Genomic DNA, 17,986 nt, shown 5'->3' with positions numbered 1-17,986 from the left:
AGGTTCGTATCTCCTTTTGCTAACATTTTCTTGTTCTTTAGAGAACTTCCTTTAGCCATTATTTCAGGGTAGGTCAAATTCTCTCAGTTTTCCTTCACTTGAAAATATCTTGATTTCTCCCTTCATTCTCAAAGAATGGTTTCACTGGATACAGAAATTGTAATTGACATGTCTTTTCTTTCATTACTTAAAAAACGTGCCCCTTCCTTCTGGCCTCCGTGATGTCATTTGAGAAACCATCTGTGATTCAAACTGGTCTCCGATAGGTAAGGCATGGTTCTCTCTGGCTGCTTTCAAGATTTTTTTTTCTTCGGCTTTCAGATGTTTAATTATGCTGTATCTGACTCTCTACCTCCTACTCCATCCTTGCAAATTTATGTGGTGTGGATTTATATTGGTGTGAATTTCCTTGGGTTTATCCTAACAGAGATTTTCTCAGCTGCTTGAATCTTTAGGTTTATGTCTTTTGACAACTTTGGGGAATTTTCATCCATTATTACTTCAAATACTTTTTCAGTCCCACTCTGTCTCTCATGCACCTCTCATAATATTAATATTTTTACTTGTTTCAAAAGAACTTGTAAATTCAACAGAATTTGTAATAGATCATTGAAGCGTTTTTATGACATCTGCTTTAAAATCCTTGTCAGATAATTCCAATGCATGGTTCATCTCAGTATTGGTGTCACTTGGTTGTGTTTTTTTCTGGTATTTGGCATGACAGGTAATGCTTTGTTCTGTTTCACTTTATACAATACTTTTATCTCCTTTTGTTTTTAGTTGACATATAATAATTGTACAAATTTATGAGACGCAGAGTGATATTTTAATACATGTGTACGATGTCTAACGGTCAGATTATATACTGTACATTTTGCTTTTTTATGTTAGAAGACTTGATTTTATTTAAATATTCTATTTTAGCAGTTAGTTTCTCTTCTTAGGTTTAGTATGCAAGTTCTGGCCTACATATGTGGGCTTCAGTTCCAACAAAAGTTTAGTTTGCTGAGCCTTTGGAAGCCATCATCCTATGGGCATCTGCTCTGAGTTTAGGTCATCTCTCAAGATTACAAAAACCCCTGGAAAAAAACTGATTGTAGTGTTTCAAGCTGCTATGAAGTCCCAAGGGTTTCTATTAGACCAGAATTTTCCAAGACCATAGAGATGAAGCTCAAAACCACTCTTCTGCTGCTACAGCTGCTAGCATTTTGGTAAATTATGTTGACTAAAGAGGATGTCTTCACAATGTTTGATGCTGATGTTTTTATCTCTTCTACTTAAAATTGGTCTGTGTTGCAAATGATACCTTCCTAAAGAGTATGCATACAACTTTTTTTTACTAACATTTTCTTACAGAGTTTACTCTGAAGCAGTGTTTTCTCTATCCACTTCATGCTATGATACTAGCTCCTCTGAAATATTTATTTTAAACAGATACATTTCATTCCAACCAAGAATTTCAGAGGATAATCTTTCTGATTGACTTAAACTAAGAATTTTAAAGGTTAGTCTTTCCGATAGACTAAAGGGAGTAATACTATATAACTTTTCCATATCATTCTCATTTTTAAAAAATTACTTCGCTTTCCATCATAAACAAAATGGTGGGTGCAATTTTAGATAGGATAGTCAGGGAAGGCCATTTCAAAATAAGGTAGCATTTGAGCTGAGATGATACCATAAGAATCTAGCTATATAAATATTTGGGGGAATAGCCTTAAAGGCAAAGGAAATAGAAATGCAAAGGCTCTAATAGGAACATGTTAGGTGTGCTTGAGGAACAACAAGGAAATCAGTGTGGCTGTAGCAGCATGAGTAAGGGGGCAACTAGCAGAAAATGAGATGAGAGAATGGCAGGAACCAGTCCTATAGGGCTTTATAGGCCATAATCAGGATTTTAGATTTTATTCTAAGGTATTCCACTTAGATAGACAGCAAGACATTGGAGGATTTTGAAAAAAAAAATTGAAAGACACGATCTGATTTACATTTTAGAAAGATCACTCTGGCTGTGATATAGAGAATGGATTGGAATGGGGCCAAAAGAAGAATTAGAATAGTGAGGACACTATTTCAGTGGTCCAAGCAAGGAATGACTAGTCTCTTTGGACCAGGCTTAAACTAGGAGGAGAATGGTGGAGGTAGTGAGAGGTGGTTAAATTTTGATATACTTTTTAGGTACAGCCCATTGGAATTTTTCAGGGTATATATGGAAGGGATGAAGAAAAAGTGAGCAATCAAGAATGTCCTAGGTTTTTGCTTGAGCAACTGTTGGACTGTGATTCCATTTTCTGAGATGGGGAAGCCTGTGGGGGGAACAGTTTTGCAGGGATATGGTAGGAGGTAGGGAGTCAAATGTTTTGCTTTGGTTATATTAAATTTCAGATGCCTATTAGACATCTAAAGGAAGTGATTAAGCAGGAGGTTGCATATATGAACATGGAACTCAAAAAAGAGGTCTGGATTGAAGATAAAATATTTAGAGCCATCAGCATACATAGATAATATGTAAAGTCATAGGATTGGATGAAATAATTTAGAGACTATAAGCAAATGAGAGGGCCCAAGCTTAAACTCTAGATAGGGTTTTGCCATGTTGCCCAGGCTGGTGTCAAACTCCTGGGCTTAAGTAATCCACCCACCTCAGCCTCCTAAAGTACTAGGACTGCAGGCGTGAGCCACCATGCCCAGTCACGATCTCTCTTCCTCACTGGAGTATAAGCTTCATAAGAAAAGAATGCAGATTTTCTTTGTTCACTGCTTATATTAGTTTGCTAGGGCTGTCATAACACAATACCACATCCTGAGTGGCCTAAACAACAGAAATGTATTGTGTCACAGTTCTGGAGTCTAGAAGTCTGAGATCAAGGTGTCAGCAGGGTTGGTTCCTTCTTGAGACTCTGAGGAAGAATCTGTTCCATGCCTCTCTCGTAGCTCCTGGTGGTTTGTTGGTGATCCTCAGCATTTCTCAGCTTGTATATGCATCACCTTCATCTCTGTCTTTATCTTTACATGGTGTTTTGTGTGTATGTATCTCTGCATCTAAGTTTTTTCTTTTTATAAGAACATCTGTCATATTGGGTGAGGGCTCACCCTAATGACCTAACTTTAACTTGATTATATCTTTAAGGGTCCTATTTCCAAATAAGGTCACATTTTGAAATACTGTGATCTAGGACATCAACATATATTTTTGGGGGACCCAATTCAACACACAACACTGCTCTGTCTCCAGCATCTAACACAGAGACTGCCTCCAGGCCCCTAATTCCCCTAGTGACTCCTTAATGAATTAATATACGAATGGACTTTAGAGCTTCTGTGAAATGGTAAGCAATGTTGTGAAGGATGTACGTGTGTGTGTGTGTGTGTGTGTGTGTGTGTGTGTGTGTGTGTGCGTGTATTTCTCTGGAGAGAGAGCGAGCCCCTCTAGCCTTTCATCAGATTCTCAGTGACGAATGACCCTAGAAGTGCCAAGACCCACTAGCTTATAATGTAAGCACCACATCTTTGCTGTGATATAGGGGTCCTTTATTATATAGCCCTGGTTTACTCTGTAGTCTGGCCTTTTTTATTATTATTATTATTATACTTTAAGTTCTAGGGTACATGTGCACAACGTGCAGGTTTGTTACATACGTATACATGTGCCATGTTGGTGTGCTGCACCCATTAACTCGTCATTTACATTAGGTATATCTCCTAATGCTATCCCTCTCCACTCCCTCCCCACAATAGGACCTGGTGTGTGATGATCCCCTTCCTGTGTCCAAGTGATCTCATTGTTCAATTCCCAACTATGAGTGAGAACATGCAGTATTTGGTTTTCCATTCTTGCGATCGTTTGCCGAGAATGATGGTTTCCAGCTGCATCCATGTCCCTACAAAGGACACAAACTCATCCTTTTTTATGGCTGCATAGTATTCCATGGTGCATATGTGCCACATTTTCTTAATCCAGTCTGTCACTGATGGACATTTGGGTTGATTCCAAGTCTTTGCTATTGTGAATAGTGCTGCAATAAACATACGTGTGCATGTGTCTTTATAGCAGCATGACTTATAATCCTTCGGGTATATCCCCGGTAATGGGATGGCTGGGTCAAATGGTATTTCTAGTTCTAAATCCTTGAGGAATCGCCACACTGTTGTCCACAATGGTTGAACTAGTTTACAGTCCCACCAACGGTGTAAAAGTGTTTCTATTTCTCCAAATCCTCTCCAGCACCTGTTGTTTCCTGATTTTGTAATGATTGCCATTCTAACTGGTGTGAGATGGTATCTCATTGTGGTTTTGATTTGCATTTCTCTGATGGCGAGTGATGATGAGCATTTTTTCATGTGTCTGTTGGCTGTATGAATGTCTTCTTTTGAGAAGTGTCTGTTCATATCCCTTGCCCACTTTTTGATGGGGTCAATTGTTTTTTTCTTGTAAATTTGATTGAGTTCTTTATAGGTTCTGGATATTAGCCCTTCGTCAGATGAGTAGATTGCAAAAATTTTCTCCCATTCTGTAGGTTGCCTGTTCACTCTGATGGTAGTTTCTTTTGCTGTGCAGAAGCTCTTTAGTTTAATTAGATCCCATTTGTGAATTTTGGCTTTTGTTGCCATTGCTTTTGGTGTTTTAGACATGAAGTTCTTGCCCATGCCTATGTCCTGAATGGTATTACCTAGGTTTTCTTCTAGGGTTTTTTATGGCTTTAGGTCTAACATTTAAGTCTCTAATCCATCTTGAATTAATTTTTGTATAAGGAGAAAGGAAAGGATCCAGTTTCAGCTTTCTTCTTATGGCTAGTCAATTTTCCCAGCACCATTAGTCTGGCCTTTTAAACTTCACACACCTGTCTCCAGTAACACTGAATCACCTGTGGTTCCCTTCATGGGCCATTCTCTTGTTCACCTCTGAGACTTTGCATATTCTGGTATCACCTCTGCCTAGTCTAGGATTCGTTTTCGATCGTGTGGCAGATTCTCAATCATCTTTCAAAAATCAGCTCCAGAGTTAGCCCCTCAAGGAGAATTTTTCTGACTTCTCGGGAGGGTGATAAGCATTTCCACTTCTGGGAACAATGTTCACACATCCACTAAAGCAACTGCCATAGACAGATGGGTCTGTTTCTTCCACTGGACACTGAGATCCTGGAAGATGGAGACCAACTCTTATTCACCTCTGCATCCCTAGGCTAGAAGGGTGTCAGTCACAAAACAAGCCTTTAAGAGTGAATGACAAAAAAAAAAAAAAAAGAGTGGCTGCCCTGGGGAAGACAGATTCTAACTTAAAGAATAGTCTTTTTCACAGTAAACTGAATAGTGTGCAGCTTCTGGACACCACATGACTACTCATGATGGGGGATAATCTAGAAAGAGCATATGCACTGGATGGAAGGTCGAGTTGCATCTGGCCCCCAAGACCTCTTCCACATCTGAGTGTTTCTGTTTCTGCGACAGCCTGACCTTCCAGTTTTTTTTCTTGTGACTGGAATCTGGCTTCTGAACTGGAGGGTATGTCACCCTCAAACTCCCGCTGACTAGGCCAGGGTTAGAAAAGGTACTTTCCAGAAGTTCACCATCCCAGGCAGACTCAAGGTGCCTGGCTTTGCCTTCTCAGCATCTCTGACTTCCCATCTGAAAACTGACTAATACTTGCTAATTGTATGTTCTAAGATCCTTTGATGAAAATGCCAGAGTATGTAAGTATCAAGTATTGCTATGAATAAGAAAAAAGGAATGAAGTTTCTGTTGCTTACTCCTTGAACGACATTATAGAAAATGGATGTCTCTTGCCAAACCACAGGGCATAGCTGCATTGTAGAAAAGAAACTGGCAAAAATGTATTCAACCTTTGGATTCAACATTAAAATATCTGCTTTTCTAGAACCCTCCTGATTACAAAAATACCATGGAGCCTTTTGGTGTCATTGTGGATTGTGTTCAGCAGTCTTCCATAAAGCCCTGCAATGAAACCTCACTGCAGTGGTTATCTAGTCTTGTGTTCTGTCTACCTAGAGCAGCACTCCCCTTCTGGGAAATGCTTTTTCTCCACTCCAACCATGCTTTTGAAGGATGCCTGCTATGTTCTTCTGGAACTCTGTTGCCTGCACACAGTGACTGGTAGAGACATGGGCACCTGATCCAAACTGGATCAATTAAAATCCTTCCAGGGACTTTGAATACATGGGCATAGAAAGAGTAAATAGAAAGTCCTCTCTGGTAGCAACTCTGGGGCATGGGTATATGTGTACAGAACTGGCCAGCTACCATGCATCAGTGGTGTGGGAGAAGTCTGCGAGAATGAAACTGACACTCAGAGAGGCAGAGGTGGGAGACAGAAAAAAAGAGGGAGGAAGGGTGGGAAAGGAGAGAGACAGAATGAAAGAGAAACAGACACAGAGAGAGAGAGAAATCCTGTTAGTTACTCAAGTCTTTTGTTCTAGTTGTTCCTGCCTTCCCATGGCTCGGTTACATGATCACCAATAAGCCTTTTTTTTTTTTTTTTTTTTTTTTTTTTTTTTTTTGCCTAAGCAAAATTCCACTTGGCTTTCAGTCACTGGAAATCACAACAATCCTGACAAATATACACACAGAACATGCTATTAGCTCCAGAAACAAATGAAGAGCCTTGCAGTCTCCAAGTACTTTCAACTAAAGACAGTTTTTCTGTCAAAATGACTTTTCTCAAGAATGTCCACTCTTCCTCCTATGGCAATGACCTAGGAAGAAAAGGAAAGAGAATGGGTTGACATTCCTAAGTACTCGTACATGAAAGGGGCTTCACAGATCATCTGGTCAAACCTCCATTGTACAGATGGGGAAATGGAGCTCCAGAGACGGGAAGGGATGATGTGCTCCCAAAGTTGCACATCATCCCTTCCCCTCTCTGAACTAGAATCGAATTCTGGCTCTATTATTAACTTTTTACTAGTAATGTTTGTACGAATACAAAAATTTGTTACTGAGAACAAATATTATTAGTAATATTACTAATAATTATTACTTATTACTAATAGGTTAGTAATAGAGCCAGAACTCAATTCTAGTTCTCCCAATTTATTCTGACTCACTAGTTTCCCACAGGCCTCCAATCTGAAATTCTGTAAATGAAATTGCAATGCAATTTTTTAAAACATCAAACTTTATTTTCTTCCTGAAATACACATCACTCTCCACCCCAACTCATTCTATTTCTTCAAGTTCATGAATATGCAAAATGACAAGAATTTTAAGTTATATATCTGCTGGAGGGTTACTATGGCTGTGACACTTAAAATTTTAGTTCTGCAAACTATTTTGATTCATATCCAATGCTTGACTCTGACGTGAAGGTCTAATGAAAAATCAGGCCTCCAGCCTTTTTGTTTTCATCTTGTAGAACTACTGCTACATTTGACCTTTTAAAAATGATGTGATCAACTTTCATTTTGACAATTGTATCCTCAAGACTTCCAGAAACTGATGAAATTGTCATTGCTGTGAAATTATCCTGCAATCATTGTGAATACACACACACACACACACACACACACACACACAGTCTTTGTGAATATATATATTTATTTATAGGTGTCTGCATGGCCTACCTTGGGTCAATGAAACAAGGGGAAGTTCACTGGGGGACTTCTGGGAAAGATTTCCCTCTCTGATCAGAGAGGCATATATAGAGAAAGCATTTTCCCTACCTTCACAATAATTATATATATAAACATATATATATATATAGAGAGAGAGAGAGAGAGTAAGTTATGATGTAACTCATGTCAACTCATGTCATTGTCTGGCCTTTAATATTTCTTCAGAAGGAAATGTGTTCAAAGGAGATATTATTGCTTATTATCAATCAGTCCATTGATTAATCAACCAATCACTCATTGAGTACCAAGTAGGTGCCTAGCACTATTCTAGTTGTTTCAGGAACAAAAGAAATGTAAGGACCCAAACTCATCCTTTTTTATGGCTACATAGTATTCCATGGTGTATATGTGCCACATTTTCTTAATCCAGTCTGTCACTGATGGACATTTGGGTTGATTCCAAGTCTTTGCTATTGTGAATAGTGCCGCAGTGAACATACATGTGCATGTGTCTTTATAGCAGCATGATTTATAATCCTTTGGGTATATACCCAGTAATGGGATGGCTGGGTCATATGGTACTTCTAGTTCTAGATCCTTGAGGAATCACCATACTGTTTTCCATAATGGTTGAACTAGTTTACAGTCCTACCAACAGTGTAAAAGTGTTCCTATTTCTCCAAATCCTCTCCAGCACCTGTTGTTTCCTGACTTTTTTATGATTGCCATTTCTAACTGGTGTGAGATGGTATCTCACTGTGGTTTTGATTTGCATTTCTCTGATGGTCAGTGATGACGAGCATTTTTTCATGTGTCTGTTGGCTGTATGCATGTCTTCTTTTGAGAAAGGATGCAGCTGGAAACCATCATTCTCAGCAAACTATCGCAAGAACAGAAAACCAAACACCGCATGTTCTCACTAATAGGTGGGAACTGAACAATGAGATCACTTAGACTCAGGAAGGGGAACATCACACACCGGGGCCTATTATGGGGAGGGGGGAGTGGGGAGGGATTGTATTGGGAGTTATACCCTATGTAAATGACGAGTTGATGGGTGCTGACGAGTTGATGGGTGCAGCACACCAACATGGCACAAGTATACATATGTCACAAACCTGCACGTTATGCACATGTACCCTAGAACTTAAAGTATAATAATAATAATAAAAAGAAAGAAATGTAAGGCCCTGAGATACTTAAAGTATATGAATGCAGATACATTTCCCATCTTAAACATGCAGCAGCTTCCCCATGGTGGCTTACTTTTGTTACAATAGGAAGTTACATGGTAGAGTGGAAAGAAACATGGACGCTGGAGTCAGGCTGTCCTGGGTTTGAATGTGCATTACTAAAATTGTGCAAACCTGGAGAAGTCACAGCCCACCACTGCCTCTCACTCTCCTCATTTGTTAAGTTGGAATAATAATAATAATAATAACAAAAATATATATCTTTATCTACCTTTCAGGGTTGTTCTGATAATTAAATGTTATCATTTACCTGGCATAGATAGGTGCCCAATAAATGCTCACTAGTATTGTAATGAATGTGATATATGTTCAGGTCCAGTTATTCAAGAGAGTATGGTAACTCAGGAAGGTTTAGCAAGCTTAGTAGTCAACAGTATGGTGTAGGAATTCGGGGCAAGGGCTCCAAAATCCGACAGAATTTGAGTTGAATCCCAGCTGTGCCACTTTAAATCGTTGGGTGACCTTGGACAGATTGTTAAACTTCTCAAGTCTCAGTCTTTTCATCTCTCAAGTGGGGATGACGGAATCTACCACAGAGAGCTGTTGGCACAACTTAATGAGATGATGACTGGAAAGAACTAGTGCACCACCTGGCACAAAACAGTATGTGGTCACGTGTGAAGCTGTTAACATCTGTGCTATAAAATGCCATGGTCACTTTATAAATTACTGTTATTGAGATCATTTTGCTTTCCAGTATTCATAGATAAGAAAAACTGAGCCATTCTCTATTTCCATCTGCTTTTGTCATTTGAAAATAGCATTCATAACAGAGACCTAAGGATTACTTTTAAGAAGCACTTAAAGATTTTCAAGATAGTGCATCAAATTGCAGGAAATCTATATTAATTTTCAGAATAGAGTTTAGATCTTCAGCAGTTACTCATCCAGATACTAATGTACTAACTAATCTACTGTTTGTGGGGCTTTCAGAGAAAAGGTGCTTTGTAAATATATAAAATTCCTTACACTGAAATAAAATAAATCCTTTAGGTACTCTGAGATTATGTACTACTAATATTTCATATTTACATCCAACTGCTAATATGATTCTAAAGAAAAGAAAAGACAAGGTCAAGAGTGCACTTTTCAAATGCATTTTGTAGGAAAAAAAATAAAAATGTTTACTGTATTAAAGCACTGCATTAAGAATTCTCAAGTTAATTTTCTGAAAATGAACACTTTTTTTGAAATGGAATAAAAAGATTGCACTGGAAGCAGAGTCATGGAGGAAACAGAAGAAAGCTAACATTCATTGACCATCAGCCATATTACTTGATTTCATTTAGCCCATGCAACAATCCCATGAGATGGGTGGTATTATCCCCATTTAGCAGAAGAGAAAACTGAGGCCAAGAGAGGTGAAGTAACGTGTCTGAGAGCACACAGCAAGTTCGTTATCAAACATAGGCCTATTTAACTCCAAGCTCCATGTTCATTCCAGATCTATCCCTTGTGCTGACACAACAATCTGAGTACTCTTGAATATGTCATTTACCTTATTCATGTCTTGTATCTGTTCAGTTGCATTTGACTGCAAGTAATAGAGTAACTCGCTAACACCAGTTTACACAATAAATACATCTAATTTTCTCACATAATAAAAAGTTTAGAAGGATGTAGTTACAGGGAAGGGACCACAGCTCAAGCCCCCATTTCTGTCTTTCCACTATGCTGTCTTCCATGGGCAAGTGATGTCTCTCTTAGTCTAAAATGTACTTAGCAGCTCCAAGCATCACACCATCACCTGACAACTTCCAAAAACAGGAAGTGAATGTAGGGAAAATACTTTCTCTATATATGCCTCTCTCTTTGATCAGAGAGAGAAATCTTTCCCAGAAGTCCCCCAGTGAACTTCACCTTGTTTCACTGACCCAAGCTAGGCCACGCAGACACCTATAAATATGGCAAGAGGAATGGGATGACCATGCTTGGCTTGGACCAGTGATGACAATGACTAGGGACACATTCCTTGAGATCAAGAGCTCTTGGCTAGAAAGCCTGACACAAGCAGGGTTCTGCTATCAAGTAAGACATAAAGACAGGAAGGCCAATGAGCAGGCACTGAACAGTGTTTGGCCCAGCTATCCATTTCCCTATCAACAAGTAAACACGTTGCTCTGGGCCACTTCTTAGTGAGACTGAGGAGAAGACTCTAGCTGCAGTTAAAAAAACAAAGCAAAACAAAAGCCTGAGACACATAAATATACATAATCAACACATGCACTGTTAGCTCAAACTCCCAAATACCGCTCCTTCCCCATCTCTCAAACTACACCTGTCTTTCTGTAAATTCTTTTCTCCATCAAAACTGTCCTTGACATTCCTTTTAAACTAATGTTTATACATGGTGGTTCTAGGCGTGGGAGGACATAGATAGGTCCTTGTCCCTCTCTGGTCTCCCTCTTCTGTCCACCTCACCATTGTAACATTTGATCTCAATCACTCTGGATTGATGAAGTTATTTTGTCCCATGCTATTCATAGAAAGAAATAAGATACAGGGGAAATGATAGTCCGCTGCAGTAAGATAACAGATTCAGAATTTGTTTTTCTATTTCATTTCTAAAATAATTATATTTAACCTCAAATCTATCACAATCAGAAATTTTTCTACCGCATTTTGTATTGTGCTAAAAAAAATCAACAGTAGTCATATTTTTTAAAGCAGCTGTCAGATTTAATCTTGTAACAGTTTATTGACTTGAAACACCTCACATAATGGCTTGGGGATCTGTGCTATGGCAAGAATTTTCATTACTTATTTTGGATTGAATATTATAACATCAGCCTCCTACCTTAAGGAAATGTAGAAACCAAATGCTTGTCAAGATGTTTCATAACCTTTCTAAAATTGCAGCACTTTATTAAAATGGCATTTAAACTGTTTTTAAAATGTACCTTGGATTCTTGATAACACTATTATTTTTCTATACATAGATTTATTTTCCTATCTGTATAGAAAGTGCTGTGGGTTTTTTCCACAGATTTTTCCAGAAGGCTTATGGCAGGCCATCTTTACCTCTCCAGTCATCATTTCAACTTTTTCATCTTTTCTTTTAAAATACTTACTGAATCAGGGGAGAAAATGAGCACCTGACTCTTTTGTACAAGTAGCAACTCCATTTATCTCCTCAAAAAAAATGAAGTAGAGAAAAAGTAATTATCTTTGGAAGACAATCAGTACTCACTGTTGACCACCAATCTAGAATATCTCACCTCAACTTGGTCTCAACAGCCTTGGGGGAGGAAAGGCAAAAAGGCACTCAAATGATCAGAACTAATTGCCTCCTATTTGGCCTTGATTTTGCCTTCATTTATCCATTTAGTCAACTGCTCACTCACTAAATGTGCCCCTCTTATGTGCCAGGCACTGACTGTTCTAGGCACTAAGGAGACAACAAGGCTCTAGACAAAGATCTCTGCCCTCAAAGAGCTTATACACACTATGTATTGGGGAAAACTGACATCATTCAGTGAAAACACAGAGAGTAAAGGCATTAAAAAACTTTAAAGTGATTCCAGAGTAGTTCAACATCCTTAATGGATTCACAAAATCTCTGGGACCTAGAGGACTTGTGTAAAGTCACACAGCTGGTCCATGGGGCTGGATACAGAACCTACATCTCCCGAATAATCATTACTAATGTTTACTAAGTGCACTGTGCTTTACATGTATAGGTTGAACCATACAAAATTGCTGATATTTGATCGGTTTTTACCTACAGAAATGAGAAATTCAGAAAGTTCAGCCTATTTTTATTACAATAATGCTCACAATTCTTTAAAGCCAATAATACATTATCTCCAATTGACATGCAGAGAAAATTAGGCAGAGAGAGGTTAAGTGACATACCCATTTGATATGACTGTGTTTTGAGCTTGGGTCTGTTTGATGCTAGGGCCAGAGCTTTTGGCTCTATACTATGCTGCCTCCTGAGTTAGTGGCTGTTACTTTCAACTGCACTGTCTCTCACCCCAGGAATCATACACTCAATCAGTGATACATTTAAAAGCAGAAATCTGAAGAAGAGCAAATAAGTGTCCATATAATGGATTTCATTAGAACAGAGCAAAGCCATTGATTTCATCTTCGAAATGTAAATCTCCAAAAAGAGACTGGTGTTTCTGGTAAGAAATACATCAAAGGCCTTTTTCCTAGGTGAAGGAGGGGTAATGAGAAATCAAAATCATCATGATGGAAATTTGAACTCCTTCAGTGGTCTGGAGCACCACCTTTCTGTTCAGGATTATTTGTTTAGCTTGCTTCATGACAATAGAAAAGCCTCTCCCCTTATGAATCCCAGAGAGAGCACTAAATGACATGAGGGCAACCCTCGAAATCCTTAGGTTTGCTTGGGTTCTGGTGTAGAGGCAAAATTTGGTTGCATACCAGTAATTTTTTGTTTTAGAACTAAGCATGTCCAGTTGATTATTTTCAAGTTTAATAATCAGATAAATCACTTTACTTCCCCTGGGGACAAACAAGAGAAGAACTTACTATTAATTCCCGGGCAAAAAAAAAAAATGCACAGACAAATATTTCAAATCTATATCATGCTTCTTAACAGACAAGTTATTGGGGCAGGAGTCATGAAGAAATTAGCCAAACACAAGAAGGCCTTCAGAAGACGTGTTTGTTGTTGATGATTTGTAATTGTTTATTTCATTGAATGAAAAGATTTTTGTTTCTGTGACACAAATCTGTATAGCCTGTCACCGTTCTGTGCATCCTACCCAGCCTGCCCTGTCAAGCAACTGGCAAAACTCAAAAACGAGCCCCAGGCCTCACTCAGATTGAGCTGCAGTGTCCCCTGAAGTGCAGGCATTATAATGAACATAATGATGGCAGTTAAGGGAAGAGTGTGGCTTGTTCCATTCCTTTTGATTAGACATAAAACAGAAATGTATGTTTTTACTACCCTTCTCATCTTTGGCAATATTCTTTTCTGTCGTGTGTTGTATGGGGACAAGGTAGCTTCATGAACAACTTTTTGTTACAAAATGTGAGCTTGCAAAACAATGCAAATGTCTATTGATAGAGAAATGGACAAGTAAGTTACAGTGCATCCTTCAATAGATGCCTATACATCTCATGAAAAGCAGGAAGTAGACCTGTATATATCCACATGGAAAGATTTTTGAAATATGATATTAAGTGAAAAAATGGGACACAGAACAATATGTATATTACAATCCCATTTGCGTAAAAAAGAAGGAAAGAAAACCAAAGATACATATATATGAACAAACACAAGAAGCTATTGATAGGCCAGGTGTGGTGGCTTACGCCAGCAATCCCAACACTTTGGGAGGTCCAGGGGGGCAGATCCCTTGAGCTTAGGAGTTCGAGACCAGTCTGAGCAACATGGCACAAGCCTCTCTCTACAAAATAATAAAAAAAGAAGAAGAAGGAGAAGGAGAAGGAGGAGAAGGAGAAGAAGGTACTGACAGTGGGTGTGACCTCTGGGTGGCTTAAGGGGACAGAGGTGTTTTCATTTGGTCCTGTACTGTTTTAGGAGGTGTGCTTGAGAAGGAGGTGTTTTGTTTGTTTGTTGTTTGTTCAGAGTTTTTTTGTTTTTTTTTTTTTTTTTTTTTGCAATGACTATGTTACTTCTGTAAATTTAAAAGACATTTTAAAGAGTTAATGATAAAATCTGTATTTGTGTATAAGAATGCTTGTGATTTTTGCACACTGATTTTGTACCCTGAGACTTTGCTGAAGTTGCTTATCAGCTTAAGGAGATTTTTGGCTGAGACAATGGGGTTTTCTAAATATACAATCATGTCATCTGCAAACAGGGACACTTTGACTTCTTCTTTTCCTAACTGAATACGCTTGATTTCTTTCTCTTGCCTAATTGCCGTAGCCAGAACTTCCAACACCATGTTGAATAGGAGTGGTGAGAGAGGGCATCCCTGTCTTGTGCCAGTTTTCAAAGGGAATGCTTCCAGTTTTTGCCCATTCAGTATGATATTGGCTGTGGGTTTGTCATAAATAGCTCTTATTATTTTGAGGTACGTTCCATCAATACCGAATTTATTGAGAGTTTTTAGCATGAAGGGCTGTTGAATTTTGTCAAAGGCCTTTTCTGCATCTATTGAGATAATCATGTGGTTTTTGTCTTTGGTTCTGTTTATATGCTGGATTACGTTTATTGATTTGCATATGTTGAATCAGCCTTGCATCCCAGGGATGAAGCCCACTTGATCATGGTGGATAAGCTTTTTCATGTGCTGCTGGATTCGGTTTGCCAGTATTTAATTGAGGATTTTTGCATCGATGTTCATCAGGGATATTGGTCTAAAATTCTCTTTTTTTGTTGTGTCTCTGCCAGGCTTTGGCATCAGGATGATGCTGGCCTCATAAAATGAGTTAGGGAGGATTCTCTCTTTTTCTATTGATTGGAATAGTTTCAGAAGGAATGGTACCAGCTCCTCCTTGTACCTCTGGTAGAATTCGTCTGTGAATCTGTCTGGTCCTGGACTTTTTTTGGTTGGTAGGCTATTAATTATTGCCTCAATTTCAGAGACTGCTATTGGTCTATTCACAGATTCAATTTCTTCCTGGTTTAGTCTTGGGAGAGTGTAAGTGTCCAGGAATTTATCCATTTCTTCTAGGTTTTCTAGTTTATTTGCATAGAGGTGTTTATGGTATTCTCTGATGATAGTTTGTATTTCTGTGGGGTCGGTGGTGATATCCCCTTTATCATTTTTTATTGCATCTATTTGATTCTTCTCTCTTTTCTTCTTTATTAGTCTTGCTAGTGGTCTATCAGTTTTGTTATGACAAACCCACAGCCAATATCATACTGAATGGGCAAAAACTGGAAGCACTCCCTTTGAAAACTGGCACAAGACAGGGATGCCATCTCTCACCACTCCTACTCGACATAGTGTTGGAAGTTCTGCCTAGGGCAATCAGGCAAGAGAAAGAAATCAAGGGTATTCAGTTAGGAAAAGAAGAAGTCAAAGTGTCCCTGTTTGCAGATGACATGATTGTATATTTAGAAAACCCCATTGTCTCAGCCAAAAATCTCCTTAAGCTGATAAGCAACTTCAGCAAAGTCTCAGGATACAAAATCAGTGTGCAAAAATCACAAGCATTCTTCTACACCAGTAACAGACAAGCAGAGAGCCAAATCATGAATGAACTCCCATTCACAATAGCTTCAAAGAGAATAAAATACCTAGGAATCCAACTTACAAGGGATGTAAAGGACCTCTTCAAGGAGAACTACAAACCACTGCTCAGTGAAATAAAAGAGGACACAAACAAATGGAAGAACATTCCATGCTCATGGATAGGAAGAATCAATATTGTGAAAAAGACTATACTGCCCAAGGTAATTTATAGATTCAATGCCATCCCCATTAAGCTACCAATGACTTTCTTCACAGAATTGGAAAAAAACTGCTTTAAAGTTCATATGGAACCAAAAAAGACCCCGTATTGCCAAGACAATCCTAAGCCAAAAGAACAAAGCTGGAGGCATCAGGCTACCTGACTTCAAACTATACTACAAGGCTACAGTAACCAAAACACCATGGTACTGGTACCAAAACAGAGATGTAGACCAATGGAACAGAACACAGCCCTCAGAAGTAATACCACACATCGGCAACCATATGATCTTTGACAAACCTGACAAAAACAAGAAATGGGGAAAGGATCCCCTATTTAATAAATGGTGCTGGGAAAATTGGCTAGCCATAAGTAGAAAGCTGAAACTGGATCCTTTCCTTTCTCCTTATACAAAAATTAATTCAAGATGGATTAGAGACTTAAATGTTAGACCTAAAACCATAAAAACCCTAGAAGAAAACCTAGGTAATACCATTCAGGACATAGGCATGGGCAAGGACTTCATGTCTAAAACACCAAAAGCAAGGGCAACAAAAGCCAAAATTCACAAATGGGATCTAATTAAACTAAAGAGCTTCTGCACAGCAAAAGAAACTACCATCAGAGTGAACAGGCAACCTACAGAATGGGAGAAAATTTTTGCAATCTACTCATCTGACAAAGGGCCAATATCCAGAACCTATAAAGAACTCAATCAAATTTACAAGAAAAAAACAAACAACCCCATCAAAAAGTGGGCAAGGGATATGAACAGACACTTCTCAAAAGAAGACATTCATACAGCCAACAGACACATGAAAAAATGCTCACCATCACTCACCATCAGAGAAATGCAAATCAAAACCACAATGAGATACCATCTCACACCAGTTAGAATGGCAATCATTACAAAATCAGGAAACAACAGGTGCTGGAGAGGATTTGGAGAAATAGAAACACTTTTACACCGTTGGTGGGACTGTAAACTAGTTCAACCATTGTGGACAACAGTGTGGCGATTCCTCAAGGATCTAGAACTAGAAATACCATTTGATCCAGCCATCCCATTACCAGGGATATACCCGAAGGATTATAAGTCATGCTGCTATAAAGACACATGCTCACGTATGTTTATTGCAGCACTATTCATAATAGCAAAGACTTGGAATCAACCCAAATGTCCATCAGTGACAGACTGGATTAAGAAAATGTGGCACATATGCACCATGGAATACTATGCAGCCATAAAAAAGGATGAATTCATGTCCTTTGTAGGGACATGGATGTAGCTAGAAACCATCATTCTCAGAAAACTATCGCAAGAACAGAAAACCAAACACCGCATGTTCTCACTCATAGGTGGGAATTGAACAATGAGATCACTTGGACACAGGAAGGGGATCATCACACACCGGGTCCTATTGTGGGGAGGGAGTGGAGAGGGATAGCATTAGGAGATATACCTAATGTAAATGACGAGTTAATGGGTGCAGCACACTAACATGGCACATGTATACATATGTAATAAACCTGCATGTTGTGCACATGTACCCTAGAACTTAAAGTATAATAATAAAAAAAAGAAAAAAAAATCTGTATTTGTAATAATATGCAAGTGGAAAAAAGAGAAAGAGAGCTGAAGTGAGCCAGAAATATGTATTTTTAAGAAGTATCCCAGGCAATTCTGATGCAGGTACTCCAAGAATTATACATGTATTTTAAGTTTATATTTCACTTAAAATCTTTAACATTTTGACACGTTTCCTCTATCTCTCTGGATACATGTGGTGTGCGTGTGTGTAAATTCTGGAACACTGAAAA

This window comes from Macaca nemestrina, chromosome X, assembly GCF_043159975.1.
Source record: "Macaca nemestrina isolate mMacNem1 chromosome X, mMacNem.hap1, whole genome shotgun sequence".
Classification (NCBI taxonomy): domain Eukaryota; kingdom Metazoa; phylum Chordata; class Mammalia; order Primates; family Cercopithecidae; genus Macaca; species Macaca nemestrina.
The sequence above is the reverse complement of the archived record's forward strand: the minus strand, read 5'-3'. Positions refer to the sequence as shown.